The 11,870-nt window shown below is 40.4% G+C and overlaps 1 pseudogene; it reads left to right on the top strand.

Moving 5' to 3' along the window:
• Nucleotides 1–10,188: 10,188 nt before the first annotated feature.
• Nucleotides 10,189–10,770, top strand: LOC100959867 (annotated as a pseudogene).
• The last annotated feature ends 1,100 nt before the right edge of the window (nucleotides 10,771–11,870 follow it).

Genomic DNA, 11,870 nt, shown 5'->3' with positions numbered 1-11,870 from the left:
TGTACTCCGCACCATCTCACAGTGCATTGGTAAACGGCAGCCTTTATTGTTGGGAGAAATAAACTCAAAGGATTAAAATAAATATAATAGTCAGAGACTGACTTAATTTAAAAGTACCCCATGGGAGAGACATAAAAGTGAAGTGTTTGGCTCTTGATCTTCGGTACAGAATACAAAGAATATTACAAGTGTGGGAGGAACAGAAAACATTTCCATTGCTAAAAAAATAAAATAAAGTAAAATAATATAATGTGTCTACCTACTACATTTGGGTGGCAATGCAATCTCTCCTCAGAATCCATTGTTTCCAAGTTCAAATAACTTTTTAAAACCATTTTTAAAACGTTTTTAAAAGTGTTTCTATTGCTCTTACCTGAGGTCAATTATGCTGTTTTTTAAATTTATTTATTTAGGTAGAGGTGGTTAGTTTTGTTTTTTGGGTTTTTTTGTACTTTTTGGCTCAGGCTGGGTTTGAACCCACCACCTCTGGTATATGGGGCTGGCGCCCTACTCCTTTGAGCCACAGGCGCCGCCCTGGCGGTTGGTTTTAATCTCACCAAATAGAAACTTATGCAAGAATTTATGAATTTATGCAATCTATGCAAGCAACTATGTTTAAACCAACATTTTCAATAAAACAAAGGGATAATTTGGCTTGTTGGCCATTCACTTAAAGAATTTTAACTCACCTGAAAACATGTCGGTCATTATGAAAGTTGTAAGGTAGACAAAAATCAAGAAATGTAAAATCCTGCAGGTGGAAACAGAGGAAGCCCTCCCAGCAACATGGATAAGCCAAGCACATTGAAACTTCCCGAGGTGAGTCAGAAAGGATGGCTTGTCCTGCTGCTACGTCCAGTGCTTTGAGCTGGAAATGGGAGGCCAACTTATCTCTTTGCCTAGATAAGTTATGACACCAAAGCTCTCCAGGCTGATCTGTCCTCCCGAAGCTTGCTTGCCCTAGAAGCAGAGAGCAGGCCCAATCCTTTCACTTCATCCAATGTCCCCTAGCCCTCTGTCCATTCTCCATCCCATACTTTCATCCCCCTGAGCAAACTTTTTCCTCAGCGACATCAAGAATACTGTCCTTAATGGGTCTGTCCTCAAAACAAAAGCCAACAGGGTAGATGCTTGTTTGCATCTGGTTTTATAGCCGTCTCCCTAAAGCCAATGTATCTATCTGAAAAATGGGGGGCGCAAACAGGTGAGCGAGTGAACATCTCAGAAATAAAATCTCGGCACAGAAGCACATCATCTCACAGTGGTTCATTTAGCCCCTTAAAGGAAAAAAGAAAATTCAAGACAGAAATGCTTCCTAAAACACTGTATTTTTCTGGCTTCACTGCTGTGTTTTGGGAGCTAGAAACTTGCATGGCTCAGCATGACTTCTGCCTGAAGTGCAGCATTAAAAACATATCTGTTCTGTAATACAAGTTTAACTTTTGCTTTCTTCTTTGTTTTTTGTTCCACAAAAATAAAAAATAAAAAATAAAAAAAACAGAAAGGCTTATTGGAGGCCAAATTTTCCCTACGGGGGAAAGGCTCCACTTTTTTTAAGCCTGTTGTTTTCCCTAGATGGCTTATGATGTGTTTAAGGGAAGCTTAGCTCTGTTTACTCTGATGCATGAATGCAGTAACGTTTGTCTCCGTGTGCCCCTATATTTACTAGACTGCTATGAAGCTGTTGGTATTTCCACAAGCCTTTGGGTGGTGGCAAGCAGCAGCTACTTCCTGGCACAAAGAACAGTTGCAAATCTGAGAATCAACATCACTGGGCGGAGGTGGTGGAAGTGGTGGGGGTGGGGGTGGGGGTGTATACACTACTCAATTCCAAACTGAATGGGTTTCCCATGGGCTCTCTCAGCTTCATTTCTTTGTCTGAGTGTGCATTTTATATCCAGACACCCAAGGCAGACCCTCACCATTATACCTTTACCTGAGTTATCCTCTGACGTGGATTGTAAAGGGTTCCCAGATCGTCCTTTCTTTTAGAGTTAGCTTTGTGACCAGGTCCTGTCTGTGCTGTGTGACTTCATTTTCTGGTACCTTGTCTCAGTTTACATTAATGGTGCAGTGGAATCGTCTCCCCCAAACCGTATTGGGTTTGTCTCTACCCAGCTCCCCCTGTGGTGACATCACATCACAGTGGGAGTATTTACACCACAGGAATTGGCGTACACTTTAAGTCTAAGCCCATCCTTTTGCAGAGGCCATCACCACACATTGACTACATGCCCATTGCCTCTGTTTCTGACACAGCAGTTGTGCTTAAGAATAAGGCTGAACATGGGCAGCACCTGTGGCTCAAAGGAGTAGGGTGACGGCCCCATATGCCAGAGGTGGGGGGTTGAAACCCAGCCCCAGCCAAAAACTGAAAAGGAAAAAAAAAGAATAAGGCTGAACATAAAAACAGCTTTGTGTGGAAGTATAAATGTATGGGGATTCCAGTAAAGACACAAATAGCTGACCTCCTCAATGCCACTTTGTAAAATTGGCAAGATGTAAGTGTGCAAGGACAGCCTGAGTTCCCAAAGAAGAGAGATCTATCACCTCATAGGAGAGAGCTATCCAAGAGGCACCAATGGAAGCCCTCATGGTAAAAAATTTATCTCTCACCAGATGTGGTTAGAGGTACCCTCCAATGGGCCTACGGTTTCAGCAGCTTAAAGTCTCGACCACATGGCGTAGATTTATATAAGTAGTGCTGACTGTTTTTCATGCATCAAAAATCAGCCATTTTTTTAAAATTTGAGATTAATGTTAGGGCACAAACAATTAGATTACAATGTTTGCATTTCTTAGCAAGAGTCCCTGTTGTAGTTGTGACCCTCATAACCTTAAAGGACATTGTGTCCATTAAGTGAGAGCACAGAATCCCCTTCCCCTCCTTCCTCATTGCCTCTCCCCTCAACTTGAATTTTTCTCTTGTGTGGGTGTGTATTAAATTGTCTACTGGCTTCATATGAGTATTGAGTACATTGGATTATTGATTTTCCAATCTTGTGATGCTTTATTAAGAAGAATGTGTTCCACCTCCATCCAGGTAAACACAGAAGATATAAAGTCTCTATCTTCTTTTTTAATGGAATTTTTTATTTTTATTTATTTAGTTGTAGTTGTTTAGCTGGCCTGGGCCAGGTTCGAACCCACCACCCTCAGTGTATGTGACTGGCACCATAACCACTATGCTATGGGCACCGAGCCAAAAGTCTCCATCTTTTTAGGGCTGCATAGTATTCCATGGTATACATATACCACAGTTAGTTAATCCATTTCTGGGTTGATTGGCACTTGGGTTGCTTCCACATCTTAGCAATTGTGAATTGAACTACAGTAAACAATCTGGTGCAAATGTCCTTAGGATAAAATGATTATTTTTCTCCTGGGTCAATGCCTAGTAATGGGATTGCAGGATCACATAGGAGGTCTAATTTGAGTTCTTTGAGAATTCTCCATACTTCTTGCCAAAGAGGCTGTATTAGTTTGTAGTCTCACCAACAGTGTAAAAGTGTTCCCTTCTCTCCACATCCATGCCAGCATATGCAGCTTTGGGACTTTGTAATGTGGGCCATTCTCATGGTGTTAGCTGATATCTCAGGGTGGTTTTGATATGCGTTTCTCTGATGATTAGTGACAATGAGCATTTTTTTCATCTGTCTTCCTCAGAGAAGGTTCTGTTCCTGTCTCCTGCCCAGTGATAGATGGGTTTGTGTGCTCTTTATTTGTTGATTACTTTGGGTTCTCTGTAGCTTCTAGTTATCAATGCTTTGTTAGATTTATAACATGCAAGTATCCTTTCCCATTCTGAATTATATTAATAATTCAGTGTGCCTCGTGTAGTTAGGTGTTTTAATAAAACCACGTATCCTGAAGTTTAAAGAAACTCTGTCATCCCGTGCTCTCTCTCTCTCCCAATTCCTCTGAACAGTGTCTTTCTTCCATGAGCTCGTAGCTTTCTGCCTGTCCAGACTTGCAATTTTTCTGCAACCCATTATTTTTTATTTAAGTCCTGCTTTATATTACCTTCTTCCCACCTATTCAACCCATAATAGCTTCTTGGGATTACTTCATTTGTAATATACAGCAATGCTTTAAAATATTTTACATATACCTAGGACTTTCAGGTGCATTTTACATATTATCTCAAGTTCCTTGTCAACCAGCTTTATCTACATTATAATAAAAAAAATGATTGAACCTAGGGCAAGGATCTAAGGCAAAATTTTCTGATGTTTTCATCCCCGTCCAAGACAGTGGGCATGACTGGGAAACATCAAACATAATTGCAAAGTCTCTGGAAGGAGCATCCCCAGGTATGAATTGACAGCCTTTGCCAATTTCTGTGGTGTAAATACTCCCACCACGAATGATTCCGAGTCACAAAATAACATTGCTGAACGTGGAAGTGGAAAGAATTGAGCCTATTTAGCTTACATGAACCTCACCCGATCATCCTTAAAGATGGGGAAAGGAAGAAAAAATGAGTGCCTACTGGATGAGGGAAAACGAGGAGATATCAAAAGTTTCGAGTGAGGGAACATATGTTAATTTTCTATTGCTACTGCAAAAATTACTGCACATGTAGAGGTTTAAAATAATACAAATATATTTCCTTATAATTTGAGGCCACAAGTGCTGAAATTGAGGCATTGGCATGGTAGATTTACTCTGGAGGTAATGCACAATAATCCATGTTTTGCCTTCTCTGGCTTCTGGAGGTTGCCTGTAGCTCATAACTCTGCGTCATTCTAAGATCAGGTCTTACAACATCTTCCGGGAGTCTGGCTCTCCTACATCCCTTTCCTAAAGACCCACCTGCTTAGCCCAGCCCGATCTCCCCATCCCAATATCCTAAGTTAATCTCACCTGCTCCCTTTTGCCAAGAAAGCTCACACATTTACAGATTTCATGGAGTAGGAGGTGGCCATCTTTGGGCACTGTTATTCAGACTTTCCCAGAGGGAATCACAAAGTAAAACATGCTCCGCCCTTGTCACTTCCCCACAGGAGGAGAACTCAGTTCCGGCTGATCATCTTAACCGCGATTTACGAAGTTTTAGAACCTGAGCCCACATTTCAGTTGCAGGAAGCTACTTGCTCAGGGTTCTAAGGTGAGTGCAAGCCAATTATGCTTTTAACATGGGTGTTTAGCAACCATCATCGGAGAATAATTTTCTACCTCAAGCGGGCATTTTCTGGGTGGGAAATTTAAAGTACAATCTGCCTTTCAGCCAGTGAATAGAACATTCCCACTGGCAAAACATGCCAAATAAAATTTCTTTGAAAGCACTGTTGAAGAGGCACGTGAATTTGTGCAAAGTCTAGCCAGATAGAGGTTTGAATGGAAGGGATCAGAAGCTGAAATGTTAAAAACCACCAGTTTCCACCATTTCTAATTTTATTGGATGCAAATATATATATATATCTCATATATTTAAATATGTAGTATGTATACACAACACACACATAGTTGAAGTCTTACTAATATAGTCTTGTGTTAGTTTTATTTTGGATTTCAGATACAATTTTATTAGGGGAGAGAGAATCTTGATAAAGGAGGATCAGTCACAATAAAGGGAGGAAGCTGGCACATTTCCCAGATTACTATAGTCCAGTAATTCTCTCCAAGGCCAAAAGTGTTTCAAAGAAATATTTGGGGGGGTGGGTGGGAGACGAGAATGAGTTTGGCTGGAGACCACGTCTCCTGAAGTGCAAAGCTAGGAGAGACAGTCGAGTGAGTGCCCCTTCTCCCACGTGGAGATGGAAAAATCCGCTTGCAGGTGAAACCATGCTGCAGACATTATATTGAGCAGAAAGGGACTATTTTATGTGGGAGGTGGAAAGAAATAGCACGTGATTTTGTTAGGCTGGCCTCTAAAAGCATGTGGTTAGTGGAAATTGGTTTAATAACATACTGTAGTTAACTCAAGACAGGTGGGCCTTGAGCTGCACAGATTGCAACTGCAGGGCTTCACTTACAGGTGGATTTTTCTCTGCCCCTGCCACGCCTGACATAGCTGGACCCACCCCCTCGTCCTCCACCTCCTCAGCCTCCTCAACATGATAACAACACGTTAGCTAGAAGACCTTCATGATGATCCACTGAAGCATGGTAAATATATTTTCTCTTTTCTAGCGTTTTTTCTTAATAGCATTTTCTTAGCTGTAGACGACTTCATTATAAGACTACAGTATATAGTACTTGCGTGTTAATCGAGTATGTTATTGGGAAGGGTGTCAGTGATGGGCAGAAGCTCTAAATACAGATGAAGGTTTGCTCATTCAGCCACCACTCAGCTCCTGCTGTTCCGTCGGCTTCCTAACGGGCCACAGACAGTACTTGTCTACATTCTGGGGGCCTGGGGACTGCAGGTTTATACAAGACAAGAAGGCAGTCAAGTCTTACCACGTAGATACTCTAGAGTTTGGGTTCCCTACCAGTGACCCCCGAGAACTCGCAGCCAAAGGTGCCCCACCTGTGTTTCTAAGCCCTGAACACATCATACTGCCTAGTACGGAATCCTGAGAGCATAATCTGTGTTTGATCACTAAAAAAAGGGTAATTACGAATCACTACCTTCCTCATTTTTTTTTATTAAATGATAGCTGTGTACCTTAATGCAATCATGGGGTACAGTGTGCTGTTTTCGTATACAATTTGAAATATTTTCATCAAACTGGTTAACATAGTCTTCATGGCAGTTTCTTAGTTATTGTGTTAAGACATGTATATTCTACTTTTAGAAAGATTCACTTGTACCCTTGTGAGATAAACCAGAGAGGTGAATGGAGTATTATGCAGCCTTAAAGAAAGATGGAGACTTTACCTCCTTCATGTTTACATGGATGGAGCTGGAAAATATTCTTCTTAGCAAAGTATCTCAAAAATGGAAGAAAAAGTATCCAATGTACTCAGCCCTACTATGAAACTAAGTTATAGCTTTGAAGCTATAACCTAATTATAGCCTAAGAAGGTGGGGGAGGGTTTGGATGAGGGAGAGGAGGGGAGGGGTGGAATTAATCTACTATCATCATCAGACACTGAGTCTGGAGAATAACATGATGATCAAGGGTGGATTTCAGACCAAGCTGTTTGTTGCATAGCGATATCGCTGAATCTTCAATATCTGAATAATGACAAGGTTTACCGTTGGAAAATTTCCTCAGTTTATTTTATATCCTAGTGGATCTTAAGTATCTAGATAATAATAATGATCATCATCAGAAATATTGCTCCATTTGTTTCATGAAACATTCAGGACAGCATATAGGTGAACCCCAGTTTCTTCTGGTCACGTCCGTTCTTATGAGTAGGATGTGTTTTCAGGCAGGTAAGTTTTCTTAGCTCGTTGCCGGGGAGAGACAGCAAAGATCTGAGGCACACACGGAGATGCTGAATTGCCGTAATAGCCCTTGGTCTTCACATTGAATTTGAACTTACGATACCTTCTTTTAACACAAATTAGTATCTAGCGATTTAAATAACATGCAATTATAGGTGTTTGGACAAAGTGCTAGTTTTCTGTTTAAACTGAATTCAGTTCATCCAAATGCTTGCAAAGTGTTTATTTTGATCCCTGTGATTATCTGAATTACACTTTTTCTCTTACTACCAGTTTTGTGAACATAAAAGCAAGTTCTATACCATTTGCCTCAACACCACATTACTTTGTTAGTTCGGTAAGATCACAAACCATAGTAATTTGGAAGGAAATGTTTGTTTATCCAATTAAATACTGATATTTGGATCAATACCAAAGTACTCCATGAGTCAAGAAATCTTCTTTAAAAATTTGTGTAGGGAGCCAGCCCCATATGCCGGAGGTGGTGGGTTCAAACCCAGCCCCGGCCAAAAACTGCAAAAAAAAAAAAAAAAAATTGTAAAAGTTGAGAAATAATGTTATTAGTCCTTCCTTTATATGCAGTGCTATTCTTATTTAAATTATATTTTTGCAATTTAAATTGTTTTTAATTTTATTTTTTGTTTGGCAAATGATATATTAAACTAAATTATCTATAGAAAAATATTGGCAATGGGTCAGTGCCTGTAGCTCAAGTGGCTAAGGTGCCAGCCACATACAGCGGAGCTGGCAGGTTAGAATCAAGACCAGGCCTGCCAAACAACAATGAAAACTACAAGCAAAAAATAGCTGGGTGTTGTGGTGGGCACCTATAGTCCCAGCTACTTGGGAGGCGGAGGGAAGAGAATGGCTTATGCCCAAGAGTTGGAGGTTGCTGTGAGCTGTGATGTCACAGCACTTTACCCAGGGTGACAACTTGAGGCTCTGTCTCCAAAAAAAAAAAAAATAGAAAGAGGAAAAAAGCAGAAAACATAATCACCTATGACTCTCAAAGTTTTGGAAATAAATATTCAACAAGTATTTCTTGGCTGATTTGTTTTAATATTTTATAATCTAGGTTCATTTTCACATAAAATTCAGTAAGCAATATTTTTATCCCATGGAACTAAGTCGAATTATTGGGATTTTGCTGCTTCATATACTGTTTTAAAAAATACGTTTGCTTGGGTATTTCTTTCTACTTCGTAATCAAGCCATTGCTTCTGAATATATTAAAATTAAATTACTTTGGACCTTAACATTAGACATGGCTCAAATCTGTAAGTAATGTGGATTATTCCCCTGAGTACTGAGCATACAAGAACTTCTGCTTTTCAACATTTTCACACTAGATGAAAACATCTCAGGGACACGTGTGTCACTAAACTGTCAGCTCCATAAAGGGAAAACTCATATTCTTATCCCCAGTGTAATAAAGGAATCACATTTAACCTAGAATGTAGCCTTCTTACAGATTTCTATTTTTTAGTATACAGCCCCAAACCCCCCCTCCACCTGCTGCCTCCCACAAGAAATCGCCTGCCTAATTATTTTGTCTATTTTTTCTATTTTACCAATTGTTATCTGAGGTTACCACATGGGCTTTGATGAATGTCCCTTATATATATTCCGGGCTGCTTAAAGCACGGTGACAGACATTTGGGGAGAGACCCAGACAAGCAAAGTACGGCCCCCTACAGTCAAGGCGTTTAAATCTCAAAGAAGATAAAATAAAAGATTGCTTTATAATTGAATGATAAATATAACCCCTGTTTTCATCTCAGAGTAGCTTGTGTAATTTGTCACCATTTATCTTTCAACAAAAAAGAGAATTTGACTCCCAGTCATGAGAAGACTGTCGATAGTAGTCCTATGATATTTAGAACTGACCCTCAGCTGATGAGTGTTGTAGCAAATTAATGACAATATAACATTAATGACATTGGGCCAGATGATGGGAAAGATTGGTCCTAACTGGTGAAAAATTTGAATTTATATGATGCTTATTTACAAAGCAAACGCTTAAAATATTTGCCCATGATGCTGGTTGTATTGAACAAAACACACTCACTTTAATTATTCAATTATGGACTCAGTGCCTATAGCTCAGCGGCTAGAGCACCAGCCACATACACAGGGAGTGGCGGGTTCAAACCTAGCCTGGGCTTGCCAAATAACAGTGACAACAACAACAACAAAAATAGCCGGGCATTGTGGTGGCTGCCTGTACTCCCACCTACTTGGAAAGCTAAGGGAAGAGAATCACTTAAGCCCAAGAGTTTGAGGTTGCTGTGAGCTGTGATGCCACAGCACTCTACCAAGGACGACACAGTGAGACTCTGTCTCAAAAAATAATAATTATTATTATTCAATTACAGCAAAATCTATCACCTGTCTTTCTTTTTTTCTTTATTCTTTTCTCACCTGACCTAAGCTCATAGGTGCTCAGAAATCTCAGGTGCCTTAGAAAGGACCAGAAGCCTCTGGTTGTAAGATCAGACACAAAAAATGATGTTCTGAAGTCAGGATTAGGCAAATTTATGTTGTAAAAGTCTCCCCTTTGAAGTGTAGGGTGAGGGGAGGAGGTGGGTTAGATAGGATTACACAATGAGGTTCTATATAAGAACACCCCTAAATCCTTTTCACGCTGGGAATTAATATTTTGACATCTTTCAGAGCACATTATTCTGCCTACCGCACTATATAACTACATATCTAATTTCTGTCCATGTCACCAATGAAAAATTAATTCCAGTATACTTCAGTATACCTAAGCAAGTAACTTCTGCTATCAATTAAAAAATAAAAAATGTCCTCTTCCTCAACCGGCTCTCTGCAAGGAGAAGGCCATGTTCAGCTCCAGCGCCAAGATCATGAAGCCCACTGGCAAGAAGCCAGACGAGTTCGAGTCGGGCATTTCCCAGGCCCTCCTGGAGCTGGAGATGAACTCGGACCTCAAGGCTCAGCTGCCGGAGCCGAATATAACCATAGCCAAGGAAATTTAAGTTGGTGGTGCTGGGAAAGCTATCATCATCTTTGCCCCTGTTCCTCAACTGAAATCTTTCCAGAAAATTCAAGTCCGGCTAGTAGAGGAATTGGAGAAAAAGTTCAGTGAGAAGCACATTGCCTTCATTGACCAGAGAATTCTGCCTAAGCCAACTCGAAAAAGCCATACAGAAAATAAGCAAAAGCGTCCCAGGAGCCACACTCTGACCGCTGTCCATGACGTGATCCTTGAGGACTTGGTCTTCCCAAGTGAAATTGTGGGCAAGAGAATCCGTCTGAAATTGGACGACAGCTGACTCATAGAGGTGCCCTTGGACAAGGCCCAGCAGACCAACGTGGAGCACAAGGTTGAAACTTTTTCTGGTGTCTATAAGAACCTCACGGGCAAGGATGTTAATTTTGAATTTCCAGAGTTTGAATTGTAAACAAAAATGACTAAAATATTATATTCACCGTTAAATACATAAATAAATGAAAAATGTGAGGGGGGAGGCATTTGGATTTGGAATATATCTTTTGCAGCCACCTCTCAGTTTGTGGTTAGGGTACTTAAAATGCTGAGGCAGCCCAGTTGGCTGCATATAAAGTTAATGTTCATATGTGAGCTCACCATGCAGTTTAAAACGAGCCCTTTAAAAGCAAATTATCACACAAACAATATAGCGCGGCACACTCAATGTAATTGGCACTCCAAGCAAATGGAATTTTATTACTTCAACTTTATTTGGCAAATGCTGTTAGAATTTTAAAGCGTCCGTGATATGGGTTTATCCTAACCCACTTACATTTAAAAATAAGTCATGCAAGCTGAGAATTTACGTGACCTGTAGATAATCAGAGGTGAGACCAATTGCTTCTTCATCCTGGTCTCCTTGTGTTATCAGAAAAATAACCCACGAAACCCTCGTCTCTGCTAGTAACCCCTCAAGTGTTTTTAATTTAGAATTATTAAAGTTTAATGTGTCATAGTCATTCTCTGCTTAAAACTGTTTAAATAGAAGCAATCCGCCGTCAGACTGTGGTCTAAATCAAGGCTTCCATTAGCCGTTTATTGATTTCATTTTGCATCTGGGAAAATATGAAGCTGAGGTGAGTTTGCCTGGCAAACTAAGCCCCCTGTCCTGTGGACAGGGTCATAAAAGGTGCATTTTCAATGTGGTAAGAATGACCCCAGAAAATCTTCTCTTTTGTAGAGGTAACATTTCCTGTATTCTTGGTCATGCGATGCAGTTAATTGTATGGAAACACAGAAAAAAAAAAAAAAAACCTTGGTCTCCATGGCAACCATGTTGCGTGGTATTATGATCAATGTGGATGTCAAATATTGAGCAGCTTGGAAAAGGGTAAGTGATTTTAAATGTCTGCTGCTGCTGAGATTGCTTGGAGACATTCTGAGAGGATACGGCCGTGTGCAGAGTCACAAGTCAATACTCAGGGGACTGAGATAACCAAAGCATGGTGTACCGTCCACATGCTAAAACCTGAAAGAACGTTGACTTGACCCAGCATATCTGTGCGGGTGTGT

Source organism: Otolemur garnettii, unplaced genomic scaffold (assembly GCF_000181295.1).
Source record: "Otolemur garnettii isolate 467f Iridium unplaced genomic scaffold, OtoGar3 scaffold00065, whole genome shotgun sequence".
NCBI classification, from domain to species: domain Eukaryota; kingdom Metazoa; phylum Chordata; class Mammalia; order Primates; family Galagidae; genus Otolemur; species Otolemur garnettii.
The sequence above is the reverse complement of the archived record's forward strand: the minus strand, read 5'-3'. Positions and strand labels throughout refer to the sequence as shown.